At 38.0% G+C, this 19,532-nt stretch overlaps 1 pseudogene across 1 annotated transcript; it reads right to left on the minus strand.

Moving 5' to 3' along the window:
* Nucleotides 1–4,398: 4,398 nt before the first annotated feature.
* Nucleotides 4,399–14,260, minus strand: LOC114286761 (glutamate receptor 3.3-like; annotated as a pseudogene). The gene is made up of 7 exons (XR_014331983.1): nucleotides 13,996–14,260; nucleotides 12,247–12,552; nucleotides 7,742–8,782; nucleotides 7,377–7,638; nucleotides 6,418–6,449; nucleotides 5,918–6,324; nucleotides 4,399–4,996 (listed from the first exon to the last, which is right to left on the minus strand). The product of XR_014331983.1 is annotated as a glutamate receptor 3.3-like (transcript).
* Nucleotides 14,261–19,532: the final 5,272 nt, after the last annotated feature.

A 19,532-nucleotide genomic window follows, 5' to 3' on the forward strand; every position in this document is an offset into this window, starting at 1 on the left:
AACGTGGCAAGTATGATGTGACATTCCAAAAAAAAAAAAATTTAGTGTACTTTTTCAAAATGTAACATGTGACATTTCAACTTGACGGGTATGATGTGACACTGTAAAAAAAATTAAAAAAATTTTAGTGTGATTTTCTCAAACGTGACACTTCAATATAGCGGGTATGATGTGACACTAAAAATTTTTTTAATGTACTTTTTTTAAATATGACAATTCAATGTAGCAGACAAATGAGTCATTACATATCCAAAATGACTAAGCCTCCGTTTGGGAAGTGGGTTGGCTTTTTGGCTTTTTGACTTTTTTGGCTATTTTAGCCTGGGCTAAAAAGCTTGGTTTGGGAAGGGCTTTTTGGCTTTTTGACTTTTTTGACTTTTTTTTGTGAGAGAAGAATGTAATGATTATAGGTTGGATGTGATGTTTTGTTTGTTATGGCTAAAATAGCCTATTTTGTTTTTTGTGGCTAAAATAGCCAAAAAAGCCTGAAAAAGCCCTTGCCAAACACAGGCTAAATGGATCACAAGAAAAAAAAGAAGAGATTATATGGATTACAAGTCCAAAATATGAGACTTATTGGTCAATCTCTCTATTTTTAATGTTATTTTTCACTTTTTATATTAGTAGAAATTAATATTATAATCTATATTTTATTTTAAATTCTTTTTAAATGTACATGTTCGTCCGTCTATGTTAGAATCATGAGTTTGTCCCTGATTGCTAGTATGAAGCATGAGGTACAAAGTATAAAGTTTCATAATTTAGGCAAAATATAACGTAAAAGAATATTCTCTCACAACTAGTATCCATAGATTGTTTTACAATTGTTATCCTTTGTAATTCAACATCAATATAAAAAAAACATCTTCCTTTATATATTTTGTTAATAGTATTTTTCACTTTTTATATTAGTAGAAATTGATATTGTAGCCTAGATTTTGTTTTAAATTCTTTTGGAAGTTTACATGTTCGTCCCCCTATGTTAGAATCCTAAATTCGTTCCTGAATGCTAGTAATGTGATATTAAGTTAGAAATATAAGATAGATTGTTTTTGTTTGTGTAGTAGTATAATGATATTAGTTGGTTAATTAGGATTAAATATATGAAATTATGTAAAAATTCTTATTATAGAAGATGACGTAGTTTTTTATATAAAATGAGAGATAAAACAATCATTTCACTCCTAACTCCATAGGATTGAATTTGAATATCACCTCCATATGAGATTGTTAATCCCCACACTGGAAGTTATTTCTAATCGTATAATATTGTTTATCTCATGACTATTTCTACAAACAAATATAAATTTTGCAAAGCCCACAAGATTCTCATGACCAATTCTACAAACAAACATAAACTCTGTGGAGTGGTTGAGATTGATAATCTTCATGTGTTATAGCTGAAAAGTAATACTAGAAATTCATAATTTGAATTCTTAAAATTACTCACAATAATATGATAAGAGAGATAGGATCTAAACAATTGAATATATAACAAATTATTAAAAATTAACATATATCATATCACATCATTACAAATTACATTATACAAAAAAAAAAAATTATAAGTCTCAAACATTTTCAATAGGTGAAAACAGACAGGTACCACCAAGGTGAAACTATTCAGGAAAATAGTGAGGTGGACGCCAACATATTTTCCTTCAATTGCGACGGAACCTTGTGATTGTTCAAAATGAGTCATTTTGAAGTTGAACATTTGTCCCATTTCTTTTTTGAGGAAAACGTGAAATGTAGAGATTATATACATTAGAGTAAGCCGCATCTTCAGCAATACTAATTAAGTGCATCTCCATCAAAATAGTCAAATTATTAGTTATATTTTAAAGTAAATTATTAATAAATTTTAATAGTTTGACTTAATTTTCATCAAATTTTATGAAAATAAGTCTTAATAAAAGCCACTCTAAAAATAATTTTTTTGTGATGATTTTTTGTATATGTCCGCTAAAAATTGATAATTAGTGACTTTTTTGTCATGATTTTTATATATTGTCACTAAAACTTACAATTAGTGACGTTTTCTGTGACAAATTTTTTAAATTGTCGCTGAAAGTTAAAAATTAGTTACATTTTTTTGTGACAATTTTTTTAAACTATCGCTAAAACTTATAATTAGTGACATTTTATGTGACAATTTTCAAATTGTCACTGAAAATTAACAATTAGTGATTTTTTTAATAGTGTTTGATGAAAAATGCCATTTGGTGTGTTTGGTTTCAGTTTTTTGAATTCAGTTTTATGAAAATTGAGTTGTGTTTTTCGTCTTTTTATTTTTATTTTTAGTGAATATTTTTTAAATTTTAAGTATTTTTTTACTTTTTTCGATACACCTTACTTAGATGTATCTAAATAGTAAAATATTTGTGAAAAAATATTTTAAAAAATTAATAAATACACAAAAATATGAAAAATGTACTGAATTTTTGTTTTGTTTTCTTCTATTTTTTGGTATTTAGTGTTTTTTTTATTAAAAAAATTCACAAATATTATAATTTTTAAGTGTATTTATATTAGGTGTGTCTAAAAATTAAAAAAATTACTTAAAATATTAAAAACATTCATTAAAATACGAAAAATAAAAAAGTAAAATTTTCTTAAAATTGTTTTCTGAAAACTATAACCAAACAAGCTAATTAATATTTTTATAGGACTTATTGGATAATAAATCCACCTAGTAGGACCTACACGTAAGTTTTCCTAAATTTTAACTACAATTCTATTTTTCTATTTTAACTAACCATCTTTTCAAATACATTTTCTAACAAACTCTTTATTCTTTATTTCATTTATTGAGTTATCTTTCCCTAACTACATGTAGCTAGTGGTTTGATATTTAACTAAAATAACTAGTCAATAATTGAGTTTGACGGAGTGCATTTTTTTTATAATTTTGTGCTATAAAATAGCCAGACTCTAATGAGCTTGATAATGATGCTCTAAAATCTCACTTTGTTATTTTAGCTAATTATTTTTTTAGAGTAATTTATAAATATATCTTCTGAGCTTTGTTTAAAATATGAATTATCCCTTATGATTTTAAAAATTACAAATACCTCTTTATCAAAAAATTTTATTTATTAGAATTAATTGAAAAAATAAAATTTCTAACTGTTCTCCTATACAATAATAAAATTACTTCAATTATTAATTAAAATAAATTTCTAACATCATTAAAAGTTGTTAATTGAGTTGAAAATTTATTAATAAAGGAGTTATTTGCTATAAAATTAACGGAATGTAATTTTCAAAACCACTGAAGGTAAATCGTATTTTAATAAAACCTCAGGGTTTATTTGTAATTTATTATTTTTAAAAATATGTGTTCCAATAATACTCTTTATTTTAACTATTTTTTAAAAATATTTAGTTAATATTCTTATAAGAAAGAAAATGACGTAGAAGAATAAATGATTTAAGAATAAAAATTAAGCAGTTAGTAGTAACTCAAATAGATAGTCACAACTCACAAAATTATTTTAGCTATATTCTTTTACTTTTTAAATGCATCTAAACTTAATGTATTTAAAAAGTAAAAGAAAATTATTAAAATATGAAAAAAAATTTAATAAAAACAAATGAAAATCTGTCTAAAAATAATTTTTGAGAATATAAACCAATTTTTGACAATTCATCGGGTCATTCTACAATACACATTTTTTTTAGTATATCATATTCAAGTTTTAATAATTTAAAATATCAATACTGCAAATATCATAATTAAATCACTTTCAATCGTAACTAAAAAAAATATACAATTGGTAATAATCAAGCACCACATGAGACATATGTAAATACGTTTTCGGTCATAACTAAAATAATAGTAATAACAAACCCCACAATAACTAACACAAAAAACAAAGAAAAAAAGAAAGGAAAAAACATAAAAACTAAAATGGGTCATAACCAAATATCACTTCGACGAAAATAAAAATCGCAATTGTGTTCTCGTTATCCTTGCAGGGTTGTGATGTTAATGCGTGCAGGTTTCTGATTGAGGTGCGATTTCTGGTGGTAGTCTTGGCTTTTAAGCTGTGCATTTGTTTATGTTTTGCCTGTGTCTTGTTGGTTGCTTAGTTTCTTGAGTTTGTGGTGTATGTTGTGTCTGTTTTGTTGTTTCCTAAATTTTTTTTTTATTAAAATGAGTCATAACCAAATACCACTTTAAGGCATAACCAAATATCACTATAACAAAAATAAAAATTGCAATAGGTCATAATCACATTATAACTGACACAACAATGAGTCATAACCAAAAACCACAAACGTCATAACTAACCATATAGTACACACCTTTCTTTTAAGTGTGTATTATTCCCAAATGATTTTGATATATTTAAGGCTTTTACGCTGTAAGTGAGATTGCTTAAGTACATAAACGTCAATTATTATCCTATAATGAAAAAATGCTCCCAGAAATTCCTTACTGAAAAATTTTACTTCAGCCCATATAAAAATAAGTAATGAATGCAAAATATGGATGAGATCATTGTATCTCTCACATGTTAAAAAACAATCACAAGGGACTAATCTAGATACTGTCTTGGATTGCTAGAGTTAATATGTATGTCACTATGGTGGATATTTGTTTCAGTCTCGTCCGAAGATTTTATCATTGTTATCATCGCTCCACTTTCCTTCTCTTACTCTCTGATCTTTCTTTGCAGCATTTAGGCTTGAAAATTTTCCTAAGATGCTTAGAACATGATCTGACCTTGTCGTTTGAAACATATTTGGAGCATTTGATCTTCAAGAAATAGATGATGAGAGAAACAGACCAAGCAGCTGCACATATAAGAAAGAGGCCCAAGAAGCTCCTCATGTGAAGACGGCCTGATTCAATAATCGCAGCACTCTCTAAGCCACATGTGCTTCTTGTCAGCCACTCATCATGAATCCGCGGCAGTTCCCCATTCTCCGATAGTGTTAAAATTGCAGTTGACATGTCAACAGCCAAAGGGGAGTCCCGGGGAAATGCCTAGTAAAGAATTACACAAAAAATATAAGGAAAAAATAATGAAACTTTCTTGCTTCTCAGTTCCATCAGTCAAAATCTAGAATAATAGAGGATAAAAATTCTGCATTTAATATAGGAACATTAATTCATCAGCGCAAGAAGAAAAGTAGTGATACAAAATTCAAACCATGATTCCATTTTATGGCATAGAGAAGATCTTTTGGTAACTTGGTCAGTTGGTCAAGTCCTGATTCATAAGTCTAAACCCTTTTTTTTACCTTCGATTTGGGGTATCAACAGAACAACTTTCTTCATCTAATGTGAGTAAAAGGAACTTGATGCGTACAATTCAAACCTACGTAAATACTTCCAGAACTCTATGCAATATTCCCTAATTTTAACTTACTATTGCTATTCTATATGCCTTCCTTTAGTTATTTTAAGGATGTGTTGGGATCAAAATTTTGAGTAGAGAATTGTAAAGGGAAATGAAAAAGGAAGGGAGAAGTGTATAAAATTTTAGCTTGTGTTTCATTCACTTTTCTGTTCCCTTTTCTCTTTCCCTCCACAAATTCCTCCACAAATCCTTGATCCAAACACATCCTGAATGAATTTGACAAGGTAGAACTCAAAGCAGAGAAAATCAGATATATGGTCCAGGCTAGCACTGTGCCTGGCTTTTAGTGTTGTACAAAACTAAATGATTAAAGGCAGGTATGGCACATTGGGGTTGGATTTCAGATAAATAAAATAGAATAAAAGAATGTGGCTGTCAGTCTGCAAAAGATTTCTGCTTCAGATACTGTGAGAAACAAAATGTGCTTATACAACTTCAATGGTACATCCAAACAGTGTAATTTTTCCACAAATTTCTTGCTGACTATATGAAGGCACCTTTCATCCAAACAAGAAATAGAGAAACCAAGTTATATGAATACTCACAAAACCCCAGCTGCTTTTGGTGAACACCTGACCTACAATCCTGAATTTGCAGTGGCTCGACAAGAAAAGCTCTATATATGGTTGTTCATCGACCACAGCAGCAACACCCCCCTTTTTAGGACCACGTTGGAGTGCCGTAGCGTATTCTTCTGGTGATGCAAGGGGAACAAGCCTAGATTTAGGTATACCAATTTCTTCGTTCAAATAACGCTCGGCAAAAGAGCCCGCTCGGTATCCAATAGGATCATCGCTTACTTTCAAGGTTTCGATTCCATCAATATGAGAGGTTAGATGTTGCACTGTGAGGATTGAGGTCAAATTTGCAGTGTAACTCGAGTTGATTATCAAAACAATAGAGAGCCATATGATTAGCACTATACGACCAAGGGTGCTCATGGGGGTCTCTCCTGCATAAGGAAGAAAGAATCCAATAGTATCAAGTGCTGCTTCATGGCTCTCCTATGAGAATAAGAATTCACAAGAACCCAAGATTCACTTACTATGGGCAAAAAATAGAGTTGAGAGGATAAACCTGTGAGGAGATAAAACAAGAGATTGATTAACACTGGACATTGTGGCAATGAGGAGATGCTTTTAATCACTCTAAAATCTTTTTAAATCTTTTGATCACTCTCATGAGCCATAAGTTGTGCAATCATGCAAGTTAATGCAACTTTACAACTTTTTTCAGGAGCACCATTTGACTCAAAACAAACTTTGCAACAGCACTACAGCAAACTATAATCAACTTGATATTATTATGAAAGTTTCACTAATGTGCTTGCAAGGGTTCTATCTTTTGTTCAGGTTGTGTGTGCTTTGTTTTCTTATTTTCTTCCAAGAAGTAGATTCAAAATTAAGATAAGGAATGGAAAATATGAAAATAAGAGCTTCCACTTTGTCAAATTTATGAGAAGTGAGTTATTTATACCAAGCATTCTTCTTATGACTAGATCCAATCTACTGATCCCTGCAGAAAGAAAAAAGAAGCCCACGCTCTTCCTTTCAGGAATAGAGGATTAGCAAAATCTTATTGATTGCAGCTTTCTCCAAGTCTTTGCAAGAGAAAAAAATAATAGTAATTTGGTAGGAAACCTCGGCTATAATTCTTGTTTTAGTTTTAAATATTGATACATATCCAAACATCCTCTAAGATGTCTTTCATTTTATCAAAACTGAAAAAGAATATTTTAACTATCATGCAAAATCATGATGCTTTTACTATGTATTAATTCGTTTATCAAGATAAAGAGACACAGAAAAGATTCAAAACGTGTGTACTTTTTTATGCGCCAAACATGCCACAATCGGTTGGACTCTATTAGTACTCCTTTGAGGATCACGGTTAAGAAAATCGTGAAAACAAGACAAATAAATAAATTATCACAACCAGAAAGTAACAATCATAATTAGAAGTTCGATATTTAACATCATTTGAAGATCCAACAGAATAACTCACCATAAAATTGTTATGAGTTGTTCTTTAGGTGACCCCCTGAACTCATCATTTTTCCTGCGCTCCAGAATCCACACTACTACACCAACAATAACGAACAAAGCAGCAATGACACCCCACAGTCGTGGAGAAAAGGGATGAAGGAAAGCCCAAGCATCTGTGTTCAACCTCCTACATGGGGCCACCACTACAAGTCCCGATGCAGCAAATGGCTGAGTAAAATCCACAAAACAATAGCAATGTCACCAACAGCAGCATCAAAAACCTGTTAAAAGCAAATAATTAGTGAAACAAACCAGCTGCAAACAAAAACTAACTTGATATTATTTTGAATAGGAGACATGAGATATCTCTTTTTTGGTACTCACACCCGTTGCAACCAAATTCACGAGCTCTGTGTAGCTAGGGGTTTTTTGGCCATCTCCAAAGGGGATAAATAGATATGGAACAGGATATGGTAAGAGGTTTACAGCAGCCGTAAATACATCTATGCAAAATCCTTTTATAGTGTTAGTGCCTTTCACTCGTGACACAAAGTCCTTGTAACTCACGGGAATAGGTACCCCAATTCTCAATTGCTCCCCATAGTTTGGAAACACCCAACCCCGAGGTGTTGATGTTGTCTCTCCGGGCCAAACAACACCATATAGTCGTTGGTTTGCACTAGACCGGTTAGCTGGCTTTGAGTAGAGTGTCTCGGGAGGGACAGTTGATAAACCAGAATAGTTAGACCAGTAACCAATCCTTCTAAACCCAGTCCCAATCACATTAACAATATCATAGACTGGAAGAATGACTGGCCTGTCAGGGTTAAACTTGATAGGACCTGTTAAACCTACAAAATTACTCTGCAATATGTATTTCAGCAAGAGAACTCCTCCATCAAAAACGGGCATTCCATTGAAGAAGCGACTACCTCCTTTAGCAGAATTTAAGTTAGAATCATTAGGAAATGAAATAATTGCACCCTGATTAAAAAATGAATCAATAGCATGAGCAACCAGCCAAACAGTATCATAAGCATAAAGCCCATAAGTATTTAACCCAAAAGAACCACCGGTCAACTTGTTCCATCTAGAGAAGAAAGTTCTTTTTCTATCTGAATCTGGTGTGTTGACGTAAAACAAGAACTCCTTGCAATGTATCAATAGTCTCGGAGGGGAGATTCAAAGAGGAATCTAAAACAGAAGAAAGCCAATCGGTAGCAATCCATGCATACCTGTCGCCCATCATCCCAAGATAGTGAGCCACGGAAAATACCATGAAGCCAGAATCAGGATATGCGTGAAGAACAAAAATTCGAGATTCCAACAATGCTACCTTGACAAGAATATTCATTATCTCACCCCAACTAACTTCAGAACTTGGAGGAATCCTCACCTTGTGAGAGATTTGTTAAAACCTATCACCTACTTCACCCACTTAAACCTACTCCACTAAACCTAACCCACTACACCACTACTACCTCACCTACTCCACTAAACCTAACCCACTACACCACTACCACCTCCACTTCACCTACTCCTTACCTACTACACACTCACCCTCTTCTATATATAGGAATCATGAATCATTGTAATAAATATAACATTATATCAATCAATAAAACAATCATTTCTCTTTATACATTAAATTTCTACATGGTATCAGAGCTATAGGTTAAGCTCTTGGTGTTCTTCGCCTTCCGGCGGGCGACAACCTTGCCTTGACCGCCCGCCGGATTTCATTTCCCTATACAAATCATTACCCTCTCGAGTACGCTCACCAACACCAGCAAACACAGAGAAACCACCATGGGCTTTCGCGACATTGTTAATAAGTTCCATAATAAGCACTATTTTTCCTACACCAGCACCACCAAATAGTCCAATTTTTCCACCTCTTTGGTATGGTGCAAGGAGATCAACCACCTTGATTCCAGTAACAAGGATCTCTTGTTCAGTTGCTTGATCAACAAAGGCAGGAGCTTCTCGATGAATAGGCAAAAAGTGATTGGTTTTGATTTCGCCTCTCTCATCGATAGGCTCTCCAATAACATTCATGATACGACCAAGGGTGGCCCTGCCCACAGGTACAGTGATTCGAGAACCAGTGTTAAGAACTCTCTGACCTCGCACAAGCCCGTCAGTCCCATACACCACCGTCTCGGTCGTCTTCATCTACCCCCACTGTTGACCTTAACCCGTCGCTGCAGTCCCTTCATCTACCCCCACTGTTGTACTTTATGTTATGTGGGTTTTGTACCTGAAGCAAAATTTTTAATCGTTCCAGTGGGGCTACAGCAGTGCGTGATACGCCTACGGCTACTCCTCCGGCGACGAGAGACTTGCAGATACTGAGAATCGCATAGCTCGGAGCCTTAACACCTTCTCTCGCGAACTTAGCCCCTTCAGCGAGATTCACGATCGTCGAAACCGCCGATTCACCGGTCTTCACGTCCTCAAAACCTGCAAACTGCACTTATGGAATCTTTAGTGGTTTTTGATGAGGGCAGAATAGCATTGACATCTGAAGAAGGTGGAGTGCTTGCAGTGGTCGAAGTTCTGGAAAGTGGGTCTCTTCAAAGCCGTGAGCACGCAGTGGATGTGTGAGGCTTCCTCACCGGAGTGTTTCTCTCCATTGTTACTTGGAATCCAAAACAAACCAATACTTTGCCTTTCTTTCTTTTTCTCTTCCCTTTTCCAACCTTCTCCACTCATTTATTTTATTATTATTTTGTACAAATCCAACCCATCCTTTTTCTTTTTCATTCTTTCCACACACTCATGTTCCCCACTCAACTTTTTTACTCCATCTTTTGAAAAGCAACCAACACACCCGCCCACAACTTTAAATCTCCCATTTCTTTTTTTATTTTTTTATTACTTTCACATTCACACACTTCTCTTCAATTTTCTTTTCTTTTATAAAAAAAAAAAACAAAAACAAAAACAAAAAAAGACGCAGGAAGATCTGCACACCAAACTCATTTTATTCATGTCAGGGCTCACCCCGATCACCATGTTTCCACATACAAAAAAAAAAAAAAAAAAAAAAAACAAACAAACAAACACCCACATTCACAGGTGGGATTTTTCTTCTCTACTCTGCCGCCGGTCTTTTCTTCTTGCCTCCGTCCTGGGCAGCCCTTGACGGTGTTGCCTCCGTGTTTCCCACTCCACTGGGCACGATCACTACTCCCTGCTCCTCCACTGCAGCATATGGCGGCCCTCCAAATCGGAACATCACGGTGGCCTTCCGTTTCAGCTCCTTGTTTTCCGCCTTTAGCACACTTATCTCTGCTCGCGCATCCTTATACATGCGTTGGAGCAGAGCCAGTTGGGCGTTTAACTGCTGCACCTCATTTGTCCTACTCTGCAGCCGGTGCGACAAGTTTGTGACCGCAGTCATGGTTTCCACACATGACTTCAATGTATACTGATTGGCTTCAATATCTGTTTGTACTGCCATTTTTTGCTCCACCGACCGCATCGGAAAGTTCAACGGAGCAAAACCAGAGGTGTTTGGTTGAGGTTCACTGGCCACCGCACCAGTTATTTCTCTTGTGGACTCGTTCAGGTCTGGAAAGAGCGTGAGCAGACCACGGGAAGAGGAGGCCATGTTCTGGGTAGCTGGACGGGAAGAAGAGGCCATGTTTTTTGGGTTGCTGAGTGTTTCAGCGACGCAGCGATTTCTGACTGGTACTTTCAGAGACAGATTGGTTACAGAGTGTTACAAAGTTTCTCTCTCCGAAAACGCAGAGTTTTTCAGAGAAGGGTTGGATCCAGAGTATTTTTCAGAGTGTTTCAGTCTGACAATGTTCAGAGGTTTCAGCCTGGTTTGGTTTCCACTGCCTCCGCATTGGTTTATATCGACACTGACGACGCGGCCGACACGCCACTCTGTCGCTCACGTGCCTCGCCGCGTCTCCGGCTCACCTTTTGATGGCTCGACGCTTTCTGTCGGGCACGCCTTTTGATGAAGTGGGCGCGCCTTTTGAGGGCGCGACTTTTGAGGGCTCACTATATATATCCATATATATATATATTTGGGCAGCCTATATACACCATCATACAGTGTATTTTTTAAGGGTCCGACAAGACTCTGTAAACTGTCCCGACATTGATTCCGGTTAGCTCCTTTATGGGTCCGACAAGACTCTGTAAACTGTCCCGACATTGATTCCGGTTAGCTCCTTCATGGGTCCGACAAGACTCTGTAAACTGTCCCGACATTGATTCCGGTTAGCTCCTTTATGGGTCCGACAAGACTCTATAAACTGTCCCGACATTGATTCCGGTTAGTTTCTACAAGGGTCCAGCAAGACTCCGTAAACTGTCACAACAACTGTCACAACATTATCTGCTACAACGGTCCGACATGACCCCATAAACTGTCTTCTACATCAGTCTGACACCGCAATCCAGTGTCCTCTACAACGTTATGACACCACCATATAGTGTCTTCACCAACGGTCTAACACCACCATACAGTGTCTTCACCAACGGTCTGGCACGACCATACAGTGTCTCCTATCCTCTTTTTTTTATGTATTAATCTATTTTCTTGTTTTGTTACTCTCTCCAAACTCAAGTTGGCTAGTTCCTATCCCCCTTGAGTTTGCGGGGGGCTGTTAAAACCTATCACCTACTTCACCCACTTAAACCTACTCCACTAAACCTAACCCACTACACCACTACCACCTCACCTACTCCACTAAACCTAACCCACTACACCACTACCACCTCCACTTCACCTACTCCTTACCTACTACACACTCACCCTCTTCTATATATAGGAATCATGAATCATTGTAATAAATATAACATTATATCAATCAATAATACAATCATTTCTCTTTATACATTAAATTTCTACAAGATTTTAATGTGACCCACCGCAAGTGCATCATCTAGTTCTCCCACACCATTCCTACCATAATCATCATCAATGAAAATTGCAACTCCCTGCTTCCAATCATAATATTCAATTATCTCTGCTATTGCAGTCATCTGGTACAAATCACTTTGTGTTGTCCTAACAAAAAATGGAAAATGAATAGGAGAGAGAGATGGGTTCGTAGCCGCAAATGACAATAGAGGAACTTGAAATGCATTGGTGACATGGGATACAAGATGGGCAACTACAGAAGATTGTGGGCCTATAACAGCAATAGTATCAGTGCTCATAAATTGCAAAGCTGTAATGAAATCAACAAACAGTTATTAGTAAAACTACGATGGATTGATACTCTTCTAAAACAAAACTATCAAAATTTGATGAACATCAGACAAAGAAACAACTTTGCTTACTTACCAATTTTTTTTTTTTTTTTTTTTTTTTTTAACTTTGCTCAATTTGGTTGATATAGAACATAAGAAAACTAAAATAGAATACAAAACAATACGTGTTTTTATTTGTAAGATGAGGAAATGAAAAACTCCAATCTGATGAGTTTAATGTTAGTATTTGACTCATTTGATGCTAGGGCTGAGCCAAAAAACGTATACCGGTCCAAACCAAACCAAATTTTTTGAATTGCTGGTTTGGTTCTAGTTATCAAAAGTGGAGAACGGTAATCTACAGTTCGGTTCACAGTTCCATTTTAAATATGGTTCACAGTTTCATTTTAAAACGAAACCGAACAGTGTATAATGCAGTTTATACACTAGATATTTTGACATTATTCCTACCGTACACCTAATACTACTCGATCATATTTGGACATTATGTACCTAACATCATATTTGGATATTTGGACAATGAACATTGCATTGTTGTTCATGTAAAACCCATGGGCATTCCAGTGGACATTATGCACTTGTTACACAACAACCCCTTAGAAGAAGGTCCAAGCAAGGGGGACAACGGATAGGAGAAATGGTGAATAATACACATCTAATTGGTTCAACGAGATGGTTCCACCAAAAGCTCTAAATGAGCCAATCAAGCATTGTGTACTGTTCACATTATGCGAACAAATGATATGCATCAAGATTTTTTAGCCTTGAACTGGTTTCAAACCATAATCGGCAGTTTGGTTAGATTCCATAGATTTTATGGTCCTGTTTGGTTCTAAAGTTTCTTGAACTGTAACGTGTGATTTGATTCTTGATTCTACTTCAAAACCAAACCATGAACTTCTGGATCAAGATTAGCATTGCAAACTCCAGGGGGGTAAGCGTGTTGCAAATTCGTGTGCGGATTCTTTGGCTAAGGAAGCTCAAATGCTGAAGATTCCAAGGCAACTCTTTCGTATGCCTCCTCTTTCTGTCCTACCCTTGTTAGCCTTTGATGTTTAGGGACGTAGTTCCCCTGTTGGTAGTTAGCTTTTTTCTTTGGGCTTCGGTCCCCAAAACTAAACCAAATCTGGTCCTAAGTCCCATCAAATGGGATCAAATGGGATCAGATTCAATCCAAGACCATTTCACTAGTCAAATTATAACATAAAGCTTAGGCCCCTTTTGTCACCAAAAAAAAAAAAAAAAAAAAAAAACTGAACCATGAACACCCTGTTTGATGTAGTCTCCTCCTCTCATTTACTGAAAATAGCATAAGACAGAAATATAATGCATTTGATTTGAGCGTCCTTCGGTTTCCCTGATTCAGCATTAAGAAAATGGTAATGTAAAAATCAAAGTACCTTCACTAGTGCCAACAAACATGTTGCAATTGGAATCTTTCTTGTTCACAACAAATCTGGTTCCAGGAAGAACACTGGAATCACAGTTGACATCTTTCACAGCCTCCTCAATCGCAATTTTGGCAACTCTACCAATGGTAGAATTAAATGTAAAAATAGCCCCAGTATTCACAAGAGCAGGTCTTGAAGAAAAATTCCCACTAAACCCATTTGCAAAATGACAAACACAGAGTAACAAGCATGAAAGAACCCAAATCACATTCATTTTTTTTTTTTGCTCAGTTTATTCATGCGGCTGTGGAATTTCACATCATGTTACTCAACTTACTTAGGAGTGGTTGGCTGCCCGTCCAGGTCCACCATGTTGCTCGGCCCACTTTGGAGTGACATTCGTACATTGAGCCGAGCTCCTATGATTGTCTTGCTTCAGAGCAAGTGTTGGCCATAGGGCCGAGGTCCAACCTAGCTCAACCTCGGAGTGAGCATCGCATTGGACCTAGTACCAAGACTTGATTAATTTTTACCCACTTCATTTGCCCCCTGGCTTGCGCTTACGTTTGGCGAAGCGGAAGCCAATTCTGTCACAAACTTTGAAGTTTGGTTTATCACAACTTAATTTGAGCTTCGCGAGTTGGATTCAAAATTATTGTTCGGCCCAACGTTTGCGTCTGCCCAATATTTCGTAGCTCGGTTATGCCCCCAAACTAAATGTGTATCTTCACTAGCCTCATAATTGTCTAGCTTGGTGCTCTTTCAGTCGGCTGAGCGTCGTTGCTTGACTTGAAAAAATATATATGCAGAATAGTATATATATATATTTTTGTAGTGTTCGTCGACTGGGCTGAGCAACACAGTGACGCTTCAAAGCAGGCCAAGCGTGCTTTATCACAGCTTTGTTCTAATTTGAAAGACATATTCGTTATCTTTTTGCTCGGTCTTACTTGTAGGAGATAAATTGGTGTTGGTCTCAATGCTTGGTCAGCCAAGTCCTGCCCCTCCACTCTGTTCGGTCTCGAAGCATAGCTTGCTAACATTGCTCGATCATGCGGACCATGCACCATTTTCTTGTTTGGACATGATTAGCATGTCTATTTGTTCAGCTCGTTTCTACATATATTGGTCGGTCATTTTACCTTCATCTTAAGAATTGTCCGTCACTTAGTTAGTCGGCCGTAGCAGCTTTGCATAGTTTTTGTTTTTCAACACCGAGTTGCTTGGTCGGCCCTAGCAGCTTTGGCGTTGCGAGTTTGCATTTTTTAATTCGGTTTCACTACCACCAAGCTACTGTCAACCTTAGCACCTCTTATCTTGAGAGTTGTCTAGCACATAGTCGTTATAGTCTTGGTATCGACTTCGATAATATTGACTCTCGCCGGGCACTGTACTCCTTCGACATTTGCTTGTTGTTTGTAGTGTATTTATTTGGTAGAATGTTGCACTTCCAACTTTGTTTGTTGTCAATCTTTTGGTTGTTGCTCAGTTTACTTTAGAGTGAGCATTGGGCGTCCGACCAACTTCCGTTGCTCGGCCTATTTCAGAATGAGTGTTGGGTGTCCAATTAACTTCTGTTGCTCGGCCCAAGCTTTAGGCGTCTAACTAACTCCTATTGCTCGGCCTAAGTGTTGGGCGTTTGACCAACTTTTGTTGCTCGGCCTACTTCGAAGTTGACGTTCAGAGTCCAACCAACCTCCATTGCTTGGCGCGCTTCAAAGTGGGCGTTGGGCATCTAACCAACCTCTGTTGTTCTGTTCAAGCATTAGACATCCGGCTAAGTTTTGTTGCTCGGCCCACTTCGAAGTGGGCGTTGAGCGTCCAACCAACCTCTGTTGCTCGGGACGTGCTTCAGAGTAGGCATTGGGTATCCAACCAACATTTGTTGCTCAGCCCAAGCGTTGGGCGTCCAGCCAACTCTTGTTGTTCTATTTACTTCAGAGTGAGCATTGGGCGTCCGACCAGCTTCCGTTGCTCGGCCCACTTCGGAATGGGTGTTGGGTGTCCAATCAACTTCTATTGCTCGGCAAGCGTTGGGCGTTTGACCAACTTTTGCTACTCGGCCTACTTCGAAGTGGACATTCAGAATCCAACCAACCTCCATTGCTTGGCGTGCTTCAAAGTGGGCATTGGGCATCCAACCAACCTCTGTTGTTATGTCCAAGCATTGGACGTCCGACTAACTTTTGTTGCTCGGCCCACTTCAAAGTGGACGTTGAGCGTCCAACCAACCTTTGTTGTTCATCCCTCTTTGTAGCTCTTCCACTTCGTATCACCTTCGTTAGGCTGAGGTCCTTTTGTTATGAAACTTTAAGTTAATAAAGTATCTTCGAAATTTGCCAAGTGTTGGACTTGTAACTCGAACTTTCAATTTTTTCATGTTTATGTTGTTTGCCCCCAGTCGAGCAACAATGATGTAGCCCTACATTGTTCGTTGTTCGGCTAAACTTCGCCTTATGCCTTTGAAAAATTGAGTTACTCTTCCAGTCGAGCAATAATAGGGAAACATTGCAAGATTTCCCATTAGCCTTAATTGAATTAGTTGTCTTGCCCCCAATCGATCATCATTGTTCGGCCGTTACTTGACTCGGTTACACTTCTGTTTATCCCACTTTGGAGTGGAGAGCAAGCTTTCACCTAGCTTATGTTCAGACTTCATTGTAGAGGGCTCGGTTTAACCTAGCTCTTGTTCAGTCCACTTCGGAGTGGCATTTGTTCGGCACACTTTGGAGTAGACGGCTAGGTTGAACCTATCTTCTTTTTGGCCTACGTTGGGTGGCCTCTATTCAACCCACCTCGTAGTAAAGGACTAGCTTCGATCTAACTTCTGTTTGGCACATTTCAGAGTGGCCTTTGTTTGTCGCACTTCGGGGTGGACAGTTAGGTTCAACCTAGCTTCTATTCGGCCTATATCGGAGTGGCCTTTGTTCGGCCCACATTGAAGTGGTCAACTAGGATCAACCTAGACCTTTTTTAGGCCTACACTAAGGTGGTCGGTTGGGATCGGTCCAGACCTTTGTTAGGCCCACGTCAAGGTGGTCGACTGGGATCAGCCCAGACCTTTGTTAGGCCGACACTAAGGTGGTCGGCTGGGATCGATCCAGACTTTTGTTAGGCCCACGTCAAGGTGGTCGATTGGGATCAGCCCAGACCTTTGTTAGGCCCACACTAAGGTGGTTGGCTGGGATTGGCCTAGACCTTTGTTAGGCCCACATCAATGTAGTCGGCTGGGATTAACCCAAACTTATGTTTCGGATGTACCATACCCTTGCTTGTCGTTTTCTCCATCAATGGAGTCTTTCCTTTCAATAGGTGGAACAACTCAATTACGAGGATATGGTAGAGCTTCACCACATCTAAACTTTGTTCGCCAATATAGATCTTATCTTTTAGAAGACTCAGGAGCATCTATCCTTTGTCATTGATCTTCTCCATCATTGGAGTTCTTCCGTCTAGTCGGTGGGACAACTGAACAATAGGGATTCGGTGGCGCTTTGCCACATCTAGACTTCATTCATCGATACAAATCTAGTATTCTGACATTGTTAGGATTATTGGTTCTTTATCATTCGTCTTCTCCAATATTGGAGTCCATCCGTCTAGATGATGAGACGAGTCAGTAGCAATGATGCGGTAGTGTTCCATCGTATTTGGACTTCGTTCTTCGATGCAGATCTGGTCCTCTAACACTTTTATAAAATATGGTCCTTTATTGATCATCATCTCTTTCATTGGAGTCCTTTAGAATGAGGCATTAGAACGACTAAACAATAGTACAGTGGTGTACGCTGTGTCTGGACTTCATCTATCGGTGCAGATCTGGTCTCTCTATATCGATTAGTGCAGATCTGGTTTTCCGGTACTCTTCAAAGTGTTAATTTGTTATCCTTTGTCTTCTCTGTCAACAGAGTCCTTCTCCACAGTGGCAACAAAGGTATCTCTTTCATTCCCCTTACCAAAGCTTGTCATAGAACAGTGTCGTACTCTCTCCCTTTGGTCGCGGTTGTCTCTATCAAGGGAGCTATGTTAGGGTGACTCGCTGACGATGACATGATGTTGCCCTACTACATCGGTGGTCTATTCGTTAAGGTCTGCAAGGTCTTCATGCCTTCTAGGGAATGCCGGACCGTTATCTTTGGTTTTCTCTGTCATTGGAGTCCTCTCTGCTAATCCAGAATGGGGTATATCTTCGATTCTCATCGCTGGAGTTTGTCACAAAGCAATCAGTGGTTTTCCCACAGATGGCGCCAATTGTACGGGGGTGATTTTTGCACTATGAAGAAGGGTTGAACTTCGTAGATAAACAGTGTGCTTTGGGAATTGAAGATCTACACAGAATAACAAACGGTGAGGCTGCTCGACCGGGGTTTGGTCGGAAACCCCTCCGATGATAAAGTCAGGGACTAAGGGAAAGGAAGATGAGAGAATACAGAATGTGTATGTGTTAAGTGTGTGGATTTTTGGATCCCTTGAGAGTGAATAGTGTTCACCTTTTATAGGAGAAGGTTGTTTGTCGTTCAATTCTTTCTCTCTCCGCCATCTGTCCAATGTGTCTTATTCGTAGTCGTCTCCTATTGGAGGAGGACGACCACTCCGCCTGACACTCGGGTGCAGGTCTGTTTTGTTTGTCTCATTAGCGAAAATCTCTCATTGGAGGAGGACGACCACTCCGCCTGTCATTCAGATGCATGTCTGTCATATATGCACCTTGTCCCTCTGTACCTCCTTGTCTCCACGTTCTGTTTATACAGAGGGAGAGGAGCAGAGTTGTTTGTCTCTTGTGGGCCCAATAAAGATCTTCAGTGAATTGGCCTTCTTTGAGTTGGCCTACTCTAGAATGGTTGTCCAACCAAGAGGTCTAACATGTTGCTTAGCCCACTTCGGAGTGGTTGTTTGTCCATCCAGGAGGTTCAACATGTTACTCAACCTACTTCGGAGTGGTTAGCTGCCCGTCCAGGAGGTCCACCATGTTGCTTGGCCCACTTTGGAGTGGCATTCGTACATTAGGCCGAGCTCCTATGATTGTCTTGCTTCGGAGCAAGTGTTGGCCATAGGGCCGAGGTCCAACCTAGCTCAACCTCGGACTGAGCATCGCATTGGGCCTAACACCAAGACTTGATTAATTTTTACCCACTTCACAGATGATTCAAAGAGATTATAAAGTGGGATTCTCAGAAGAAGAAAAAAAGCTATAATATTATTCATATGCAGATATTCATTATAATAGAACGTGAGGAAACAAATATAACACGTCAAAGACTGAGCAAAGCATCAGAAAAGGAAAAGGAAAGCAGAAACAAGAATCAGATTCACTTCACCAATCAAGGCCAAACCCATACATTGAAATAAATTTTTTAAATGGGTAGATTCAATTCAAGGAGGAGGAAAACTAAGGAGCTGTTAGGGAAAATATGTGATTCCCCACAAGTAAATCAATCAATGGGAATAAAAATTAATGCGGAAAAATTAAATCAAAAGCAATACAAGAATTTTTACATGGTTGCCTCGATGTGAGGTACGTCCACGAGATCGAAATCCGATTCCAC

Source organism: Camellia sinensis, chromosome 6, assembly GCF_055761805.1.
Source record: "Camellia sinensis isolate YWXY chromosome 6, ASM5576180v1, whole genome shotgun sequence".
NCBI lineage: Eukaryota > Viridiplantae > Streptophyta > Magnoliopsida > Ericales > Theaceae > Camellia > Camellia sinensis.